Source organism: Cyprinus carpio, chromosome A2 (assembly GCF_018340385.1).
Source record: "Cyprinus carpio isolate SPL01 chromosome A2, ASM1834038v1, whole genome shotgun sequence".
NCBI lineage: Eukaryota > Metazoa > Chordata > Actinopteri > Cypriniformes > Cyprinidae > Cyprinus > Cyprinus carpio.
The window spans coordinates 13,185,008-13,204,141 of NC_056573.1; the positions used below are offsets into that span (position 1 = coordinate 13,185,008).

The window sequence follows — 19,134 nt, forward strand, 5'->3', positions numbered from 1 at the left end:
TACACATTTACTTTCCCCTACAATTATTGTCCCCATATTTTCCCATGAACATGTTAACATACAACATATGAGGTATTATTTTACATAATATAAATAAACAATGTTTTAAATAGCACCTACAGCTATTTGTCTTTGATCTATATATCATTGTGCTTAATAAATTACTACTAGACTAAATTTTTCAATTGGAGCCAAACATTAATATTAATCAATATAATATTTGTCTTTGTAAGTTTTGTAAAGTTGCCTGAAAAATGTGTAAAATGGTTTGTGGTGTTAAAAATGAATCGTGGTTTATTATTTTGGTATCTCAACACTCTTACTTTTCTGTTTATAAAAAGGAAAAAAAAACTTTTAATTGTCATAATTAGAGTGGAAATACCAGAGGAAATATCCTACTTTAATTATTTCAAATAACTTAATTTAATAGTCAATATGTTTTTTTTTTTTTGGATATTTTGTTTTGGGGGCCTTGAATTCAAAAAGGCTATGAAGCACTGCTCTAGATGCAGTATTATGGAATAAATAGTAATTAATAATGGACTGTTTTGGACTAGAGGGTGACACAGGAGTGGATTTTCAAATCTCTCCTGTCCCACTCCCACAAAAAAAAAAAAAAAATAAAAAAAAATCCTGTCCCGTCCCAATCCCAGAAGAATGACTCCTGTTCCCTTTTAAAATCCTTAATCTGTCAGTTACAGTAAAAAGTAAAAAAATAAATTAAGTATAGATGAATGCATGCTTTATTTGGTTGAGTATATATATTGTATGTTTTTTTTTTGTTTTTTTGAACTGAAAGCCATCTTAAACAATGCACATTGTGCATTGCACACACATTAAATTTCATGTAAATCATCCATGCTAACACACACGTTTTCTTTTTTTTATTATTATTATTTGAAAGTAGACATTTCACTCTCTATTGATTTATTTTTCATACACAGAGTTTCAAAGTTTCTCGCTCAAGTTCACACGACCGAGATGGCAGAAAGCGCATCTTGTTTGCTTTAATTATTTTACAGAAGCGCAATGTTTCGTTGTTATTCTGAGTGCACACAAATAAACGTAGAGTCTTTACGCATTCAAAAGATGTATTACTTTTATCTGTATGACCAAAAATTACGGAGTATTTTAAGAGCAAGTGAGAGCATCAGTGCCTTCATCTGTCCTACTGTGAGCGCGCTGCTGTTCAGTTTCCACACACACTTCAATAGCGCACATTTCTGTAGGTTAACATTAGATTGAGTAGTTACTACATACATCTTTTAGATGAAAAGCTATATTTGAGGTCGATGAATGATAGGTGGGCTTTTGAATGTCCTGCCCGATGTAGGCTACTGTATTACCACACAGACCAGCCATTAACAATCTGTCTGTCACGCTTACGTCATTCACTTAACCAGCCACACCAAAGCAAACAGGAGGAGAGCATACAGAGACAGGGCAATTAGAATTGAGTTCAAAATTAAAATATAGGCATACAGTTTATAGTCTATTTATCTAAAAGGTAGGCTAAATTTGTGTATAAAGTTGGGGATCTAAGTGTTATTACGATTCCCGGTCCCGCCCACTCCCGCTGACATTTTTTCCTGTCCCGTCCTAATCCCGTGATTAATAGTGATTTTGTTTCCAATCCCGTGGGATTCCCATGACCCGCGGGAGTCCCCAAAAAATGTCAGCCTCTATTTTGGACTAATTAAGTTCCAATTTTGTATGTCTGTGTATAATTTCCTTTTAAAATCACAATTCAGTGAATGTCACAGCAAATAAAATTCCAAATCCGATCTTCCATTAAAATTCCAACTCATGAATTGAAATGGAGCCAGTTCTTAAATTCCAAATTTTGCTGCTCCACACACTGCTGCTGCCTTACAATAAATACTCATTAGGAAAGAGGGCTGATGCATGATAAGTGGAGCAATATGCATTTCTCTCCCCATGAGAGAATGCATTTTCACTTGATAAATGCTAATTATTTTTAGACCAGTGAAAGATTATATATCCCCGCTGGTTTGTTCTTAGAAGGAATCAAGCTCACAATCACACAAATGGGTGGCAGTAGCTGTAAAGTAGTAAGTCAGGGACAAATGAGGCTTTGTGCATAACATTAAGAGGTGGGCAGCCTGGCCCTTCAAGAGTGTTTCTGTCACATGAACAATGTCTGCTTTGCTGCATGCCTCATTATTTCCTAGTGTGCTCATGTGTTTGGCATAAACAGTCATATGGCATTCCATTCAATGGAAGCAGAAGATTGCTGCCTCATGCCATTTTTAAGTGACAAAGGGGGAATTCATGAACATGAACTCAACATAGCTTATCTCTCTCTCTCTCTCTCTCTCTCTCTCTCTCTCTCTCTCTCTCTCTAAGTTCCGTCAATCGATTAAAAAATTAATCACACTTAACAGCAAAATTTGTAATTATAAACAGATTTTCACATTGACTCTCTGAATGAATGGAGAAACAACATTACGATGGAAAATATAATATTTGTTAATGGCATCTTTTTACTGAGTATTATGAATGAAGGCAAGTATTATCAATACCAATACTGATGCTGATGTCTCTGTTTTTTCAAATCAATTTCTCGGGATTAAATGAGTAAATATAGCCATTTAATATCACAGTCAAATTCATGCCTTTTTAATCATTTAATGGGCCTAAACAGTTACAAAACATTAAAAACATATTAGACTAATAACTTTTAATTTAAGTGAAGCTCTAGTAATAGTGATGTTTCTGTCTCTGACAATATTGTCTATCTCAATTTCAATGCTCAATTAATTTTTTTTCCACACTAAGTTTATTTTTGTGCATTCATATACATGATAAATAAGAAAATTATTACAGTTGTAGACAAAAGTTTTGGCAGTGACATAAATTTTGTGTTTTGCAAAATTTGCTGCTTAAGCTGTTGTGGTGTTCAATCACATTGTTTCTAGATTATTGCTAAAAGCTTCATTGGCCAAAAAAAAAAAAGGAAAAATAACTTTTTACAAAAAAACTAATTTCACTGTTTTTTGATCATGACTCAAAATGACAAGCTAACATTAATTGGCTTATCATATCAGCAGCACATGTGAAAGTGTGAATGAGTACTGGTCAGATGAAATCACTATCTTACTAAATAGATTGTAAGAGCAGACTGATTGCTATAAAAGGAGGGAAGAAGTGCTTCCAATCATTGTGTTCTTGTTAGCTCCAAGAAACATGCAAGGAAATTGCTACAAAGAATATTGCACCTGAAAGAACCATTTACCGGATCATCAAGAACTTCAAGGAGAGCGGTCTGACTGCAGTGAAGAAATCTTCAGGACGTCCCAGAGTGTACAGCAAGCGCCAGGACCGTCTCCTCCTGAGGAGTCAGCTACAGAATCATGTCACCAACAGTGCAGAGCTTGCTCAGGAATAGCAGCAGGTTGGTGTGAGAGCATCTGCACGCACAGTGAGGCCAGGACTTTTGAACAACGGCCTGGTGTCAAGAAGGGAAGCAAAGAAGCCACTTCTCTCCAAGAAAAACGTCAAGGACAGACTGAAATTCTGCAGGAAGTATAAGTATTGGACAGCAAAATTATTTCCTCTGATGAAGCTCCCTTCCGACTGTTTGGGACATCTGGAAAATCGATTGTTCAGAGAAGAAAAGGTGAACACTTTCATGAGTCCTGCGACATGCCAACAGTGAAACATCTTGAGACCATCCATGTGTGGGGTTGCTTTTCAACCAAGGGAGTGGGCTCTCTCATAATTCTCCACAAAAACAGTCATGAATAAATAATGGTATCAAAACATCCTGCAAGAGCGATTTCATGATCCATGAGCAATTTGGTGATGATCTGTGCATTTTCCAGCATGATGGAGCACCATGTCATAAAGAGTGATAAAGAAGTGGTATGAAGTGGTATTACATTGAAATTTTGGATCCATGGCCAGGCAACTCCCCAGATCTCAATCCCATATGGCGCTTTTCCACTGCGTGGTACGACTCGGCTCGGCTTGGCATGGCTCAGTATGGTACAGCATGGCTCGGCAAATTATTTTGCCAATAAAAGCCTTTAAAACTTATGATATGCTGATCATTGTTTTTCAGTATACCATAGAAACGTGAAAAAATAATCTACAAATACTGAAGCAGCAAACTTTGCAAAACACAAAATTTATGTCACTGCCAAAACTTTTGGCCATGACAGTAGTTAAAACATTTGTTAAATAAGGTACAAAGATTTTAGAGTACCTGACATGCTGTTGTACCCCTAAAGGTCCAAACATCCAGATAATCACAAAAGAAAATGTGTCTGTTTGGCATGTTTTTAATTTAATTAAACGTTAAAAATTTGAACGTTAAAAAATTGTAATAACACTTTTATAACAAAAATGAATTACAGATTTTCTTATTTGATTGGTGAATTTGATATATTACAGTATCATGAATATTTCTTCTTCACTGTATGTTTTACATGTTTAAATTGTATAAATCACAGATTTTTAAATCTTTTCGGCCACAATTTTTCCTCTTTTGCTACAAATGAGGCGGGAAAAGTCCTCTTCACCCTTCATGGAAATGCACTCTTGGATTTTACAAGGTATTAATCCCAGATGTTTAACTTGTATGTTTGGAAAAGTGGCACACCTGAGATACAATGGCTTACGTTATTCCAAAGTGCCCGAAGGCAATGACAGCAGCGGCAACATCTGGGAATGTTTTTCAGATGTGTTTTCAGATGTGTTGAGTGTTTACTCAAAATAATCGTGTTACTGAAATAGACAGACAGGCTTCTGAAGAGACACTTTAGCAGCAAAGCAGACATGCCGGTTGGCTGACATAGATAAACACCCATTTATCTTGGTGTTTTCTTTTTGGGTAGGGGTTCAGGGTTGGATTACAACTGATAGAAATGAGAGAGATCAGTCAAAAGGGATTCTTTTGGGCTTTTGCACATATTAGCCATGTTTCTGGCTTTACACTAATCTATAGTTGTTTCTTTTCATTTTGGCCTTCCCTGACTCTCCCCTTGAAATGGATTTTCATGCTCTAATTAGGTGTATCATCATAATCTCTGTAGCCTCCTCCATCGTCATCTTCTTGTCATTTAGAGATGCTCACTTCATTGTATCCCTGACAGGCCTGGTTCAAACTATGTGTACAACATGGCTCCATATTGACTGTATCAAATCCAATCCCATGGTGCTTTGTTGAAGTGACCCAAAGTGTGTGAAACAGTGGCTTGAATGGCTGCAGCTCCTTTGAAACAGAAGCTAAATATGTTCACACCCTCACTTGTGGCCTGCGCCGCTCTGATTGGTCACAGTGCATCTGTTTGAAAGGTGCAGAAACAGAGAGAGTGGTTAAAGATGAGGATTTGTTCACAAGCATGATGACAGGCCTAACTGTGTGAATAAGAGCAATACGGGGCCCCAAATCTTTCAGCACGAGCACTGAAGCATGTGCACATGCACACACCCCGCAGGAGATGAAACTGTAGACACACAAAGGCGCCCATCTTAAAATCTGCCCTCTCCCTCTGTGCGTCTCCTGATCAATAGAGGAGAGAGATGTGTGTGGTTCGGGGGGTGGGTCACCGAGTTGGTGCCCTAGTGTTGGTGACATCTGCTACCTTTCAGTAAGAGCCTGATTGATTGAAGACATGGTCAGTCTTGCGAGGAAGGCCAGAGTGACTGCGAAGTGAGAGAGAAAGCATTGAGATAACCGAAAAGAGCAGTGACAGTTTTGTTCCCCTCTTTTTAAACCATGGGAGGAGATTGATGCAATTTTCTGGCTTTTGAGAGCAAGTAGCATTGGGTTAGGGTTTATTGTGTTCTGCCTGTCACTCCATTCACTCCTCAGACACTGACGAGAGTCGTGTGAATGCCCCCTCCCCCAGCCATTGAAGCAAATTGAGGAGAAGCGAATTGTCATTTAATTATGAAGTTTAATACACTCGGTCTGAAGGGAATACTTTCCTATTTAAAGTTCATCTCTCTAATTTATACAAATAAACACAATCTTTTAAATATTTTCACACTTATTACTTTGTCACCTTTGGTGTTTGGTGCTTTTGTTGTGGAATGCTAGTGAACAAGCTGTTTTTAGCTTAAGTCTCATGAAAATATTGTTTTGATAAAACTGCGACAACACTTTTTTTTTTCTTTTTAATTTGTTGTTGTGTGACTACCATCCATAATAATAACCATATGGGGTGACAGGCCGTATGTGAGAACATACAATATCGAGCAAACTAATGAAACATCTGCACCAAGGTTAATAGTTTTTCAGAAAACAGCAAATTATCATGATCCTGGTAGTGTAGTGAGCATGAAAACTGAGCACAATAGAGCATACGTGTGGTCAAAATGTGTTCTTCCAAGAATACATAAGCACTGATTCCCTATTATCAGTCAAGAATGTGGGTAATTTATGCTGCCTGTGAGCAGGACTTGAAGAAAAGAGATAATTGATTGACATGGCAGACATCGTTACACCCATTACCTGTTCTGAAATACTGGGCTGCCTCTCAATGAAGTCTCTTTGTCCCAGTGCAAGCTCCCTCCATGGACTAATTCGAGCCTCACATCAGGAAGCTCGAAGTAGCCCAGCAAGGAAATTGCAGTAACCTCACTGATACAAAAGAAGCATTATTTTCACTCTGTTGCTTAACCTCGGAGACACTGGGTTTCCATGGTGCCGTATGCTTCTGGTGTGGTGCTCTAGTGGGGGGCACAAGCCAAACATAAGTGGACTTAAACAGAGATGGAGTGAAGCTAGATCAAAAGCACTTGATGCTGGCGTAGAAGATGCTTTGTTTAACTGGTTTAAATTAAATGATTACATTTATGGCACACTGGTTTAACCCTCGATATATTGCAGTAGCAATACTTTCTGTTCAACATTTGTCATTATCTATAACAAATCAAGGCGAAGGCTTTAGTTGTTAATATATCAGTTATTTTCAGTGCCATCAACCAAACTCTCGAGATATCAGGCTTTAAATGCTTTAAAGGCACAGTTCTCCCAAATTAAACTCTCATGTCATTACAAACATGTATGACTGACTTCTGTTGAACACAAAAGAAGATTTTTGGAGAAATGTTTTTATGTCCGATTCTAGTGAATTTCAAGATAACTTCTTTTGTGTCCCATAGAAGAAAGAAAGTCATATAGTTTTGGAATGCCACGAGGGAGTACATGATGACAGAATTTTCATTTTTGGATGAACAACACTCATTGCTATGAGTGCAGAGACGATCTTCTAGAAGACTAATCAATCATCAGACAGATATCAAAATGACCAAGGTGTCAGGCCCTGTACGTCCATTAGAGGAGACAAATATACCCACCATACCCATCCATCAATCCATGCATTCTTCCATCCAACCATTGATCTTTCCATCCACCCATCCATCCAATAATTAGTAATCATTATTCAGTTTTATCAAACAGTCTGAACTAGGTTTAGCCATATTTCATTATTGCTAAACAAAAAGGTATATTCACTCATCTGGAGTGAATTTTTGCTCTGAACAAGACTTCGAAAGAAATAAAACCAATGGATTCCTATAACTCAGGGGTCGGCAACCTTTTCGGCATGACATACCATTTTTTATATTTCTGGTTAACCACTGTGCCAACAGCCAACTAACCCCCCCCCCCCATTATACAGAATGCATTAATGCTTTGTACAGTACATACACATTTTAAATGATATGACCAAAAACAATAGGCCTCTTTGATTTTCATGCAAATAGTTTCTGAAGATTTTTTTTTTTCATACATTGTTTTTTAAACTTTTCAAAAGTTTCTTAAATAAAAGATATACAGTGTGAAAGTACTGAACATCACTGTGTGTGTGTGACAAGGCCAGTGCATTAAAACCGTTCAATATCAATGCGCTGCTTTAATTGATGCGCGCGCATTCAGAAGCTCATTCAGAAGCTCATTTTGAAATTGACGAGCGCTGTTAGACTGCTGAGGCTTTGATCTGAAATGCCTATGTGCAGCGGTCGCGCGCGCATCCGTAGACTAGCGCAAGTTTATTCTCACACTTTAATGGTATTTATAGCTCCTAACAGGCTGTGTGATTATGAATAGTTATTATCTGAAATGTATGTCAGTATGCAGTTTTCCCTATTGCTCGTGTGCCAGCGAATATCCCTCTGCGTGCCACTGTTGGCACGTGTGCCTTAGGTTGCCGACCCCTGCTATACCTTATTCACACTAGGGACAAAATTTGACAGAACAGGGTGTTTTGTCTCATAGCACTGGGGTCATTAAGATTTAATAATAATAATAATAATACCTTAATTTTAGCAAGAACACATTAAACTGATCAAAATTGATAAATACATTTATATTGCTAAAAGATTTCCATTTCAAATAAATGCGATTATCAAACAATCCTGAAAAAAGGATCCGTTTTTCAGAATAAATAAATAAAGCAATTGTTTTCAACATTGATAAAAAGTGTTTCTTGAGCACCAAATCAGAATATTAAAATGATTTCTGAACGATAATGTGACACTGAAGACTCTCCTCCCCAAAAAATCTTTTGAAAAGTAGTGTACATTTATGCATACATTTAGTCATTTAGTAGATACTTTTATCCAAATGAAGAACTTTCAGAAACATTACAAGCGATTTATGATAAACTGCCAAAAATTCTCTCTGTGCCACAAATGGCATGTTTTAAGTGCAGAATCTGGAGCAGACATTAAAATATAGCAGAGAACAAGAAAGAATAAAAGAGATTTCTAATAGAGTTTATTTATAGGGAGTACCTTGGATTGTGGTTTAATTTAAGTGCTCATAGAGGTTGGGAGCTGTTTCTTGTGATATTCTCAGTTGATTGGGCAGAGGTTGGAAACTCATAATACCAACAGAGTGAATGTTCTGGAAAGTGACTTTCACATGCTCAAGATGGGAGAGAACATTTGTAGGATCATGTTCAGGTAAAAGGGTGCTGTTTCAGTGCCAGTCATTAAGCACCAGTGTTGATGCTATAAAACAAAAATGGATGATTGTCGAGATGTGAGCAGCAAAATCAATTTGATCTTTAAACAATACCCCCAGCTTTTTGTATGTCCTGGATGGCTTTAGTGTTGTAAAACCCAGATGTGGTCAACCAATGGGGAAACTGTGTACCGGAGCTTTTGGGTCATCATATTACAGTATGTCTGTAACAGATATTCCAGAAGTTGATATTGAGCACAGTGAACATGTAAAAATACATAAAAAAATGATATGAAAAGCAATTACTTACACAATGGAAATATTCAAATTTATACTATACTGTACCATGCATCATTCTTTTAAAACAACGTTACAATTGGTTAACGCTACATTTCTATATTTTGCGTTCACTTTTACCACATATGAATTCTGTTTGTGTGTTGTCTCTTTCCTTAAAGCATGTGAATGACCATGCCTTTTCGCTTCACAAAGAAGTGAATAGAGTGACTTTGACAGTTTGTTTCACTTTTTCTTTTTTGTATAAGCACTGTCCTTGATGAATCGAATTTTATCACTTATTTTCTTCACAATTATCTTCTCCTAAAAATGTATGTCAGCTTATGTGGACGCTTTATTTGGATCTTTTATAGATTGATCAGAAAGACAGAAAGGCAAGTGTGTCCATTTGGAGTATGAATAGTGTTCTCCAGAACACCACTTCACCTTTGAGGCAACTCCTAAAAAAAATTTCTTAGCTTCTCTGCACTCTTACAGTGCTCTGTGCACTCGTTGGCTCTACTTGTTAAATTGTGCACTTAAAGCAAATGCAATATCACAAGGCTGACACTTACTTGTATCACAAACTCCCACACACATTGACAATGTCCTTTAGTATCAAAGGTAAACTGTGGTTCTTTCTGTGAATGTCATGCATTGCCACAACTGTACAGCAGCAAAAATGAGATGTCTAGAAATTCTGCCTCTCTTGGTTTTAAACTTGCTTAGCTGCACCCTCACTTATGAACTAGAGATCTGGTCTACTATGCACTACTTAAAAAAAAAAAAAAAAAAAAAAAAAAAAAAACTCTTCCCCTGCCGCAGCGCTTCTCAAATGTGGGATTAAATGCAAGAACATTGGACACAGAGTAGCTCAGTGAAGCTCAGGGCTCTAGCTGTCGCCCATGTTGGTTAATCCAGGGCAATGTGACACCGCAGAGTGTCCCACTGTAATTGAGGAGTTGTTGCATTTGTGTAGTTTTGACTGGCTCAGCATTGTTGTTGAAAGCATAGGTCTATTGACGGTGACATAAGCCAGGAACAGCTAATTAACTTTTTCATAAAGTAATGCTCATGGCTGGATTAGAGGACTCTCTTCAATATAAAGTTTCTCTTGTTTGTTTTAGGTCACAGAGGGATTGAGCCAGAAGAGCCTTGCAGCTATGTGACTTATACTGGAAAGGATGAAAGATACAAGCAGACTTTCTTATTGGGAGCATGTCATAATTCCATTAAACAAACTTCAGATGTCAGAAAAAAAAAAATGGCAGGCTATCATATTCGAAGGAAGATCAAATTTTAAAATGTTACAATGGGTGCAGTAAATTCTTCTTTACAAAGAGAGGGTGGAAAGAAAGAGATACAGTAAACTTAAGCATTTATGTAACTTTTCATTCAACCATGCCAATAAGCCATCTCCATACTGTAACATGTAAATGTCAAGTAATAATCTATGCCTGTAATATCCAATACATCAAAATAAAAGAACAAAAACATGCTTGAAGTTTTTTGATTCATGAGGGAGCAGAGCATGCAAATACACCCTGGCTAGTGGTGAGGGCACAGATGCACAGGCCACAAACAAAACATTTGCATATATTTCTTATGATACACACTGCAGCTCATGTCCAAATGTTTGTCTTACTTGAAAATATACAGTAACTCTTGTGCAGAATTCATATTTGAAATGAAGACATGCACAGTTTTTGTTTTATCCAGCTGTATTTACTCATCCATATAGTGAAAGATATAACACCAAAAAAAAAAAAAAAAAAAAAAAATTCACTGAGTTTGAAAAAGGATCATCCCCTCCTAAAATGACTTGTAAACTCAATCAGGTGTAGCTAATCACCTTCTCAATGGCACACAAAGCCATTTGACTTTTAACTGTGATCAGCTGTGGTCATTTTGATTATCTCAGCATGAAAAAATCTTTCCTGGAGTGTTTCAGTCCTTGGTCGTGCAACTGAAGCAAACAATCAACGATGGGTGACAAGGCACTGCCAAAAGATCTCAGGAATAAAGTTGTGGACAGGTACAAGTCAGGAAATGGATACAAAACCATTTCAAAGGCTTTATCAATGCCTAGAAGCACAGTGAAGTCTATTATTAAGAAGTGGAAGGTATTTGGTACAACACAGACCCTCCCTGGATCAGGACGTTGCTCCAAAGTAGATGAAAGAGCCAGGAGGAAACTGATCAGAGAGGCTACAAATATGCTACAGCAACTCTGGAGCAGTTGCAGGAATTTATGACCCAGAGTGAAGAGTGGTCATTTGTGTGCATGGACAACAATATCCCAAATTCTCCACAAATGTGGCTTGTATGGGAGGATTCCAAGAAAAAAAAAAACACTCTTAAGAAAGGCAGCATGCAGTCATGACTGAGCTTTGCCAAAATGCACCTTGAAGATTCTGAGGCAGATGAGACTAAAACTGAATTATTTGGCCTCATCACCAAATGATATGTCTGGTGGAAATCCAATACAGCTCACCATCCATAATAACACCATTCAGTAAAGCATGGAGGTGGTAATATTCTGTTATGGGGGTGTTTCTCTGCAGCAGGGACTGGAGCACTTGTCAGCATAGAAGGAAAAATGAACGGGGCAAAATACTGTCAAATTCTTGAGGAAAATCTGCTGCCCTCTGCCAGAAAGTTGTCAATGTGAAGAAGGTTTACCTTCCAACATGACAATGACCCAAAGCACACAGCAAAACCGAGCACACAGTGGTTGAAGAAGAAAAAGGTGAATGTCCTTGCATCAGAGCCCAGACTTAAACCACACTGAAAATCTGTGGAATGACTTGAAATCTGCAGTCCACAAATGGTCACCATCATATTTAACTGAACTTGAGCAGTTCTGCAAAGAAGAGTGGCCAAATATTGCAACGTCTAGATGTGCAAAGTTAGTAAAGACAGAGACATCCCAACAGACTAAAGACTGTAATTAAAGCAAAAGATGGTTCAACCAAATACTGACACAAGGGGTGTTCCTTTTTCCAACTCAGTGATTTTTTTTTTTATATCTTTCACTAGGATGTTATAAGATGCACTGAGTAAATACATCTGGATAAAACAAAGACTGTGTCCATCTTCTTTTCAGTCTGCAAAACAACAAAATGTAATTCACAAGTTCGCACGTACATATAATTGGATTGAGTAAATAGTAAGCATATTTGGCGTGCTGTCCTGAGGGAGGGCTCCAGGAGGGATGCCGGAAAACCGTTGTTGGACAGAAGTAAGTTGGCTTTATTTATATATATATATATATATATATATATATATATATATATATATATATATATATATATATATATATATATATATATATATACGTATTTTGCTAGTTAAGCTGATTAACTGAATGAGTTTAACCTGTCCTGTGCCAAATTGGTTGATTATCTGATCGTGCTCCTCCCGAACCTTGTAAATAAAACATCATTTATTTTAAAGGGGGTGATTCTTTACTATACCCACTGTATATGAGTGGAGCGCCCCTCTCTGCTCAAAGTGCCCTTTGCCCCAGAACCACTCCATGTTTTCCAGTAATGCTCCATACTCAATGGTAAGAGAAACACCAGTCTGAGCGATCATGTGGCAACAGAAAACTGCAAAAGATTTGACTTTTAACAACCCGCTCCTCTTTGCTACAGGAATAAAATATACAGCTCTGCTTCCATTGCAAGGGATAAAATGCCAGTGCTCCGACTTTTTTTTTTTTTTAAAGGCTCTTCACTCCAGGCAAATCTGCTTCCTCTCAGCACCGCACACATTGAACACTGACACGCGGACTGATAAAAACAGTGAAACATCCCAGTGCTGCATCCGGAACTGAAGGCAGTTACCTGGCTGTCCAGTCATTCAGGCAGTGTTTTGTGTATAAAGGCAACGCTTAAGGAAAATTGTTTCAGACAGGCTTCCAAAGCACCATGTAATAGTCAAAATCAAGTGAGCTGTAGAGAAAATCAAGATAGCAGGCACAGGACCTTTTCTAGATATGTGGTAGGTATAGATACAGTATATACACATACACAATCACACTTACATATCACATGTATGTACACTCTCAGAAATAAAGACACAAAAGCTGTCATTGGGGCGTTACCTTTTTAAAGGGCTAATAAATATGTACTGTATTGTAAACTAATATGTACTCTGTAAACGCACACACACACACACACACACACACACACACACACTTGGAATCTTATATGCAATGATTTAGTGAAATGAAATGATTTAATCCAATATATTCATTTTATGGTAATAATAGTTTAATTCAGTAAATTAATTGGTGACGAGAACTAAAATATTTTCCATCACTTCAAATTTTAGATAAAGTTTAGGTTTGTCAACTAGTCTTTTTTTAAATAGCTTGGTAAAAAATGAAGATCTTGAACTCACTTCTCAGGAACATTGAATCATCTTGACGAGGTTTTAATTTGGTCCCTCTCTGCACACTTTGGCCCCTCAGCGCACAACCCCCCTTGAATCCTACAGTACAATCGCCACGGCACCTTGGATACGCTGACTGACATCGGCACCTCCCCTCAATGCAACGTTTCCCCGATGAGCGATGCTCCTGTAGCACACTAACAGAGACTTGTACATTTTGTCAGCCACTTTCACTAGAGACAATAAGTAGCGCGCAACCACTGTTTTCCCAGAGTTTGTGGGGACTGAGGCTCCCGAGGCATGCTTCACGGATGGCCGACAGTGTTGTGGTCCCTTTGTGAGTCTCTCCACAGTGCTCTCCCCTGGCTGAGGTTCGCTGCAGCTGTGGCTTCTCAATAGGGCTTATTGTAGACGCGCGGAGTGTGAGCGAGCAGCGCAGTGATTGAGCGGAACGGAGGGAAAGACGCCTGTAGTGCAGGATGCTCCTGAATATGTTTCCTTCACTCATTCGGGAAGAGCGCGTCTAGAACGGCTGCGGCGTGACGGAATTCTTCTGCATTTTCACAAGAACATTTACAATTTATAAACGCGAAAGACCAGAAGGAAAAGGTGAGTCTGATTTATGCGGTGTTTGCCGAGGTGCAATAATACGTACTGAGTGTATTTGCGGTGCATGTGTACACATTAGGAAGCTACAAAATCATATTATAGCAATCTAAAAGTTGAGAAATGGCAATACCATTATGACATTATTTGTTATTTTTATGTACTTCAGATTTTTCTTACTTTAATTTAACGTACTTGCATTAAAGTATAGCATAAGGAAATATAAGGGAAAGAGAAATCTGAAAAAAATGAACGAAACCTTTTTAAATTTAATCTAACGTTAACAAATATATTCACGCGCTATGCACTTTCAAACATTGTCGAACAGTGTGGTCAGCATTAAGATCTGAAAGTTTCTCTCACTGCCTGTGATGCTTTAATATTCAGCGCTTTTCCCTCAGGAGCATCTGTGATGTTATAAAAGTTAAGGTCTGGCAGTCAGCATATTAATCGAGTCTCTACGAAGTACAATTTCTCAGTCCTAAGAGCAATGCTTGGGACCTTGCCAGGGACTCGCATTTGTGATGCAAATACTGTCGTCTGTGCGACTGTGAAAGACTTTTTGATGTGAAAGTACTTCGGTGTGAGTTAGAGGTTTTTTGTTTTTATTTTGTGTGCGTAGTGTTATAGCAAAACAAAAGCGGATATCACAAGTACAGAGGTGCAGATTTTCCTCACACCTCCGTATCGATATCAAATACCTCCCTGTCAGAACGCCACTGCAATGCCAACAACAGCACGGAGGCTCGTAGTGGAAACGTCGCTTGTAATGTCAAGCTGACGGCCGCTAGGTGGCGCGTTGAGTGAACTGTGAGGCCAACTTGATGTGGCTTATATCCAGAAATTAATTCTGGCTTTGGGCGTGTTTGGGCACTTTAGTTTGTGCCCATGCATAAACTGGGCTGTCGTCAGGGAGGGGTGACCAAAAATATTGTGCTGTAATGTTGGGGTCCCAGTAAAATTTTATATGGTGTAGACTATGGCTGTCTTTTTGTTTTTTGGCCCCCTAGGACAAATTATGAAAATGGGACCCACTGGTGTAAAAATGGTATGAGATTGATGACGTTTTGCCAAGTCATGCTATACACTGAAAAAAAAAAAAAAAAAAAAAAAAAAAAAAAAAAAAAAAATCACGTCACAATAAATGACAAAGAAACAGCAAGTAACATATTAAATTAAACATGAAATGTTGAAATAGAAAGACTAAAACAGTATTTCAGGAATCTTTGTTTTAGTTACATATTTGAAAAAAGAATCAATTACATTGTATATCAGATAAGAAGTGCAGTATGCCTGTGTCGAAAATTTGAAATCTGCAGATTTTTCAGGGATGACCTCATGGGGCGGCCCACCCATACAAATTTTGTCCCAGGCCTTTTGAATTTAAGTGACAGATTTGTGCATAAACAGAAAGAACTTATTGCAAAAATATTTTATGAACAGGATATTTTTTTTCTTTGCCAAGCATATAATGAAACTCTGCAAGAAAATAGTTTTTTAATATATTATAAATTTATTCTTTATTAGAATTTTCATCTAACCTGCTCATAAGCAATCATATCCAGCCCAGATCCTTGCGTAATCTTGTCGTAGTCACCCTCAAGAGTCTGCACAGCGAAGGGCAGCCATAATAAGAAGGCCATATGCTACCAGTCCGCACTGTGCTGTGTTTGATGTCCAGATGCCAGGAGCCTTGCTTTGCTCTGTGTTGGAGCATACCGTCCCTGGTGAGTGCCACAATCGCTCTTGCACCGCAGGGGGGCTATGACTAAAGAGTGTGCTGAGATGGGTTTTTGGAGCTGAATCGCTGGCTGTGGCTGTGGGCGCTCTCTCACAGGGCGGTCTGCACTGAAGCCTCAGCTCCTCTTGTCAGATGGCATGGGGGGCTAATGAGACTTCATCATCCTGTCCCAGACCATTTTGGGCGATCTGTGCTGAACACATAGTCCGGGGCCTCAGCCAAGCCCGGCAGTGAGCAGATTCGGGCGAGGAAAAAATGTTAGTGGGGGGCTGGAAAGAAAAGAGGAACAAATATAGTACAGTCATAGCATGGCATATAGTTGCCTTGTAATGTACAGTAAATCGTTTTTTAGTCATGATCCATTTTTGATTAGTCTAAAAAATTGCTGAAATATCGTATGAAACCAAAAATGGGTTTGGGAAGGATCCCAATGCAAAGCACATAGATTTTTTTTAAATGTATAGTGCCAATACAGATTGTTTCAAAGCAGCTTCACATTAATAAACAGGACAGTGTTAATGTTGTAAAATTCATCAATTATGAAATATTTTGAATCATAACCTTTAAAGAGCTCCAATGTTGTTAATCAATGGTATATGCTTTCTCATCTATTTGCATTTTTTCAACTTATTTTTTTTTTTTAAATAATCATGTTTAACAGTGAAATTCATGGAGAATAACTACATTACACATGATGCTGTACAGAAAGTTTTTCTGAGTTTTTCCTTCACTAACTGTTACTTACACAGTCTTGTACCTCTGTATTTTTCTTTGATTTTCAAATGGGACTCTATATGAGGAAAAAAAAGTTGGAAAAATACAAACAGGACAAACGCTGCAAAAAAAATTGGGCAGGCATTAATGCATTCTGTGGTGTCATTATTTAATTTAATTTAATTTAATTCAGGATTGTTTCGAATCAGTTGAATAACTGTGTTGACGTTGCAAAGTTCATCAGTTATAAATCGAGTTAAATTCAGCTATAACAAGCTCTACAGAAAGCAACAGTGTCATTATACAGCTCATGTCAGTTCAGTGTTGATTCAATTCAGTTCATTAGCTGTGTTGATTTTGTAAAGGATCTAACTAAGACTGTGACATGATGTCCTCACATTAATTTCTGAAAAATCAGATGGTATTTCTGTCTGTTATGTAATTTGTTTTTTACTTATAGTATGGGACCAAAGCAATTTGAGCAATTTTGAGAAATGCAAACATGTCCTGAGATATTGCTTCAGACACACAACAAAAAATCCCAGGGCTTGTTTCCTATGTCCTTGTTTGCTGTGTTTTAATGCCAGCTTGATAAATGATCCATATCACCTTCCAGCTCTCTTTATTATTCTCCGCTACACTATAAGCATTCCAGACTCGAAGCTCTTTTTATTTCACAGTGGTTTCATGTGGCACTTCAATTAAACTATTCGAGGGCTGAGATAATTGAGACGTGTAGCGGATTATTTTGCCATAACTGTGTTTTCTTGATACCCGTCAGCCATTTTTGAAAACTTTTGTTGAATCTACTCAGTCAGACGCGTAAAGATCTAATCAGTCACTAAGCACTTGTAATTCCCATATAAAGTGAAGCTTACGATAGAGATTACAGGCTTTAGATGAGACTTTTCCCCACTGAGGGGTCCTGGCACTGTGGTCTTCTGAAGCAAAGCGCAAGACGTTCTGTTCTCCTCCAGCAGTGCTGGTGCTTTTGAGCTCGAAGGGAATACAAGGAGGGAATGGATTCCCTGAGGGATGCCTTGTGATTTACTCTTCTGTTCACCTTCAGATTCCTAGCTTCAAATATGCTATTATTTAGCACAGTTACAGCATCTGTCATATATTGCTTTAATGTCTCAGATGTGTTTAACACCTTTTATTTAAACCCTATATTACCATCAACACTTTTTAATAAATGTAATGCTTTAACACTTTCAAATCATTGCATCATTGTTTGAAGTCCATCTGAACTGCAGGAAATATCATAATAAATCTTATGCACATGCTGCAATAATTGCAAGGTTTCAAATAGCCATGGACTTTAAACCCAAGATAGGAGTTGATCTGTTTGTATAGAGTAGGTCAGATCTCATCTTTTTTCGGACAATGAGGGATTTCCTTGGAGATTTCGACATCCTCTTCAACATCAAAATAAACTGTTGGGGCGTGAATCCTGCTGCTGTGGGTTTGAACTGCTGGAAGGACAGATTTCTCTAGAGAACGTATATGTGCTCTACCCAAATCCCTTTTTAACAATTTTTTTCCAGACTTGTAAGTGTTTGACTTTAAAAGAATGTTAGAAACACCTAAAAGGCTCCCTCGGACCGAGAAGCTCCAGGGACCCCTTAGGAGAAATTTGTGCCTGGAATTTTGTCACTTCAACTTAGAGTGCACACTTTTAAATTGTAGTTCTCCATTGCAATTTGGAGCATGAGGGTTTTTTATACACTATAAAAAATCCAGTGTCACATAACATAACACACTTTTATGGTGTGGTGAGGCTTTGTAGTTTTTAGTAGCAGCTCTTAAGCTAGAGGTTGTAGGGTCAAACCCCAGATGGGGCCATTCACGAGCCACTGACATTGTGCTCTTGAGCAAAGTACTTAACCAACCCCAGTGTGAGTTTTAGACCGTACAAAAGTACCATAAGTCACATTGGATTGGAAAGTGACTGGTAAATAAAGAATAATTTAACACTGTAGCATACTTGTGATATACTGAGAAGCTGTGTCTCAATGACATGATTTTTTTTTCTTTGAAAAATGAAATTCATACATATAATGACCTGATACACAACACCACTTCTATGAATTTCCATATACAGGTGCTGGTCATATAATTAGAATATCATCAAAAAGTTGATTTATTTCACTAATTCCATTCAAAAAGTGAAACTTGTATTATATTTATTCATTACACACAGACTGATATATTTCAAATGTTTATTTATTTTATTTTGGTTTTTATAACTGACAACTAAGGAAAATCCCAAATTCAGTATCTCAGAAAATTAGAATTTTGTGAAAAGGTTCAATATTGAAGACACCTGGTGCCACACTCTAATCAGTTAATTAACTCAAAAACACCTGCAAAGCCTTTAAATGGTCTCTCAGTCTAGTTCTGTAGGCTTCACAATCATGGGAAGACTGCTGAATTGACAGTTGTCCAAAAGACGACCATT

At 37.8% G+C, this 19,134-nt stretch overlaps 1 protein-coding gene across 1 annotated transcript in view; it reads left to right on the forward strand.

Moving 5' to 3' along the window:
- Window positions 1–13,774: 13,774 nt before the first annotated feature.
- cdh7a (cadherin 7a) overlaps window positions 13,775–19,134 on the forward strand; it is a 58,100-nt gene continuing 52,740 nt past the window's right edge. Inside the window, exon 1 of the mRNA XM_042774050.1 lies at window positions 13,775–14,221. The gene's annotated coding sequence lies outside the window, so the exon portion shown is untranslated. The remainder of the gene's footprint in view (window positions 14,222–19,134) is intronic.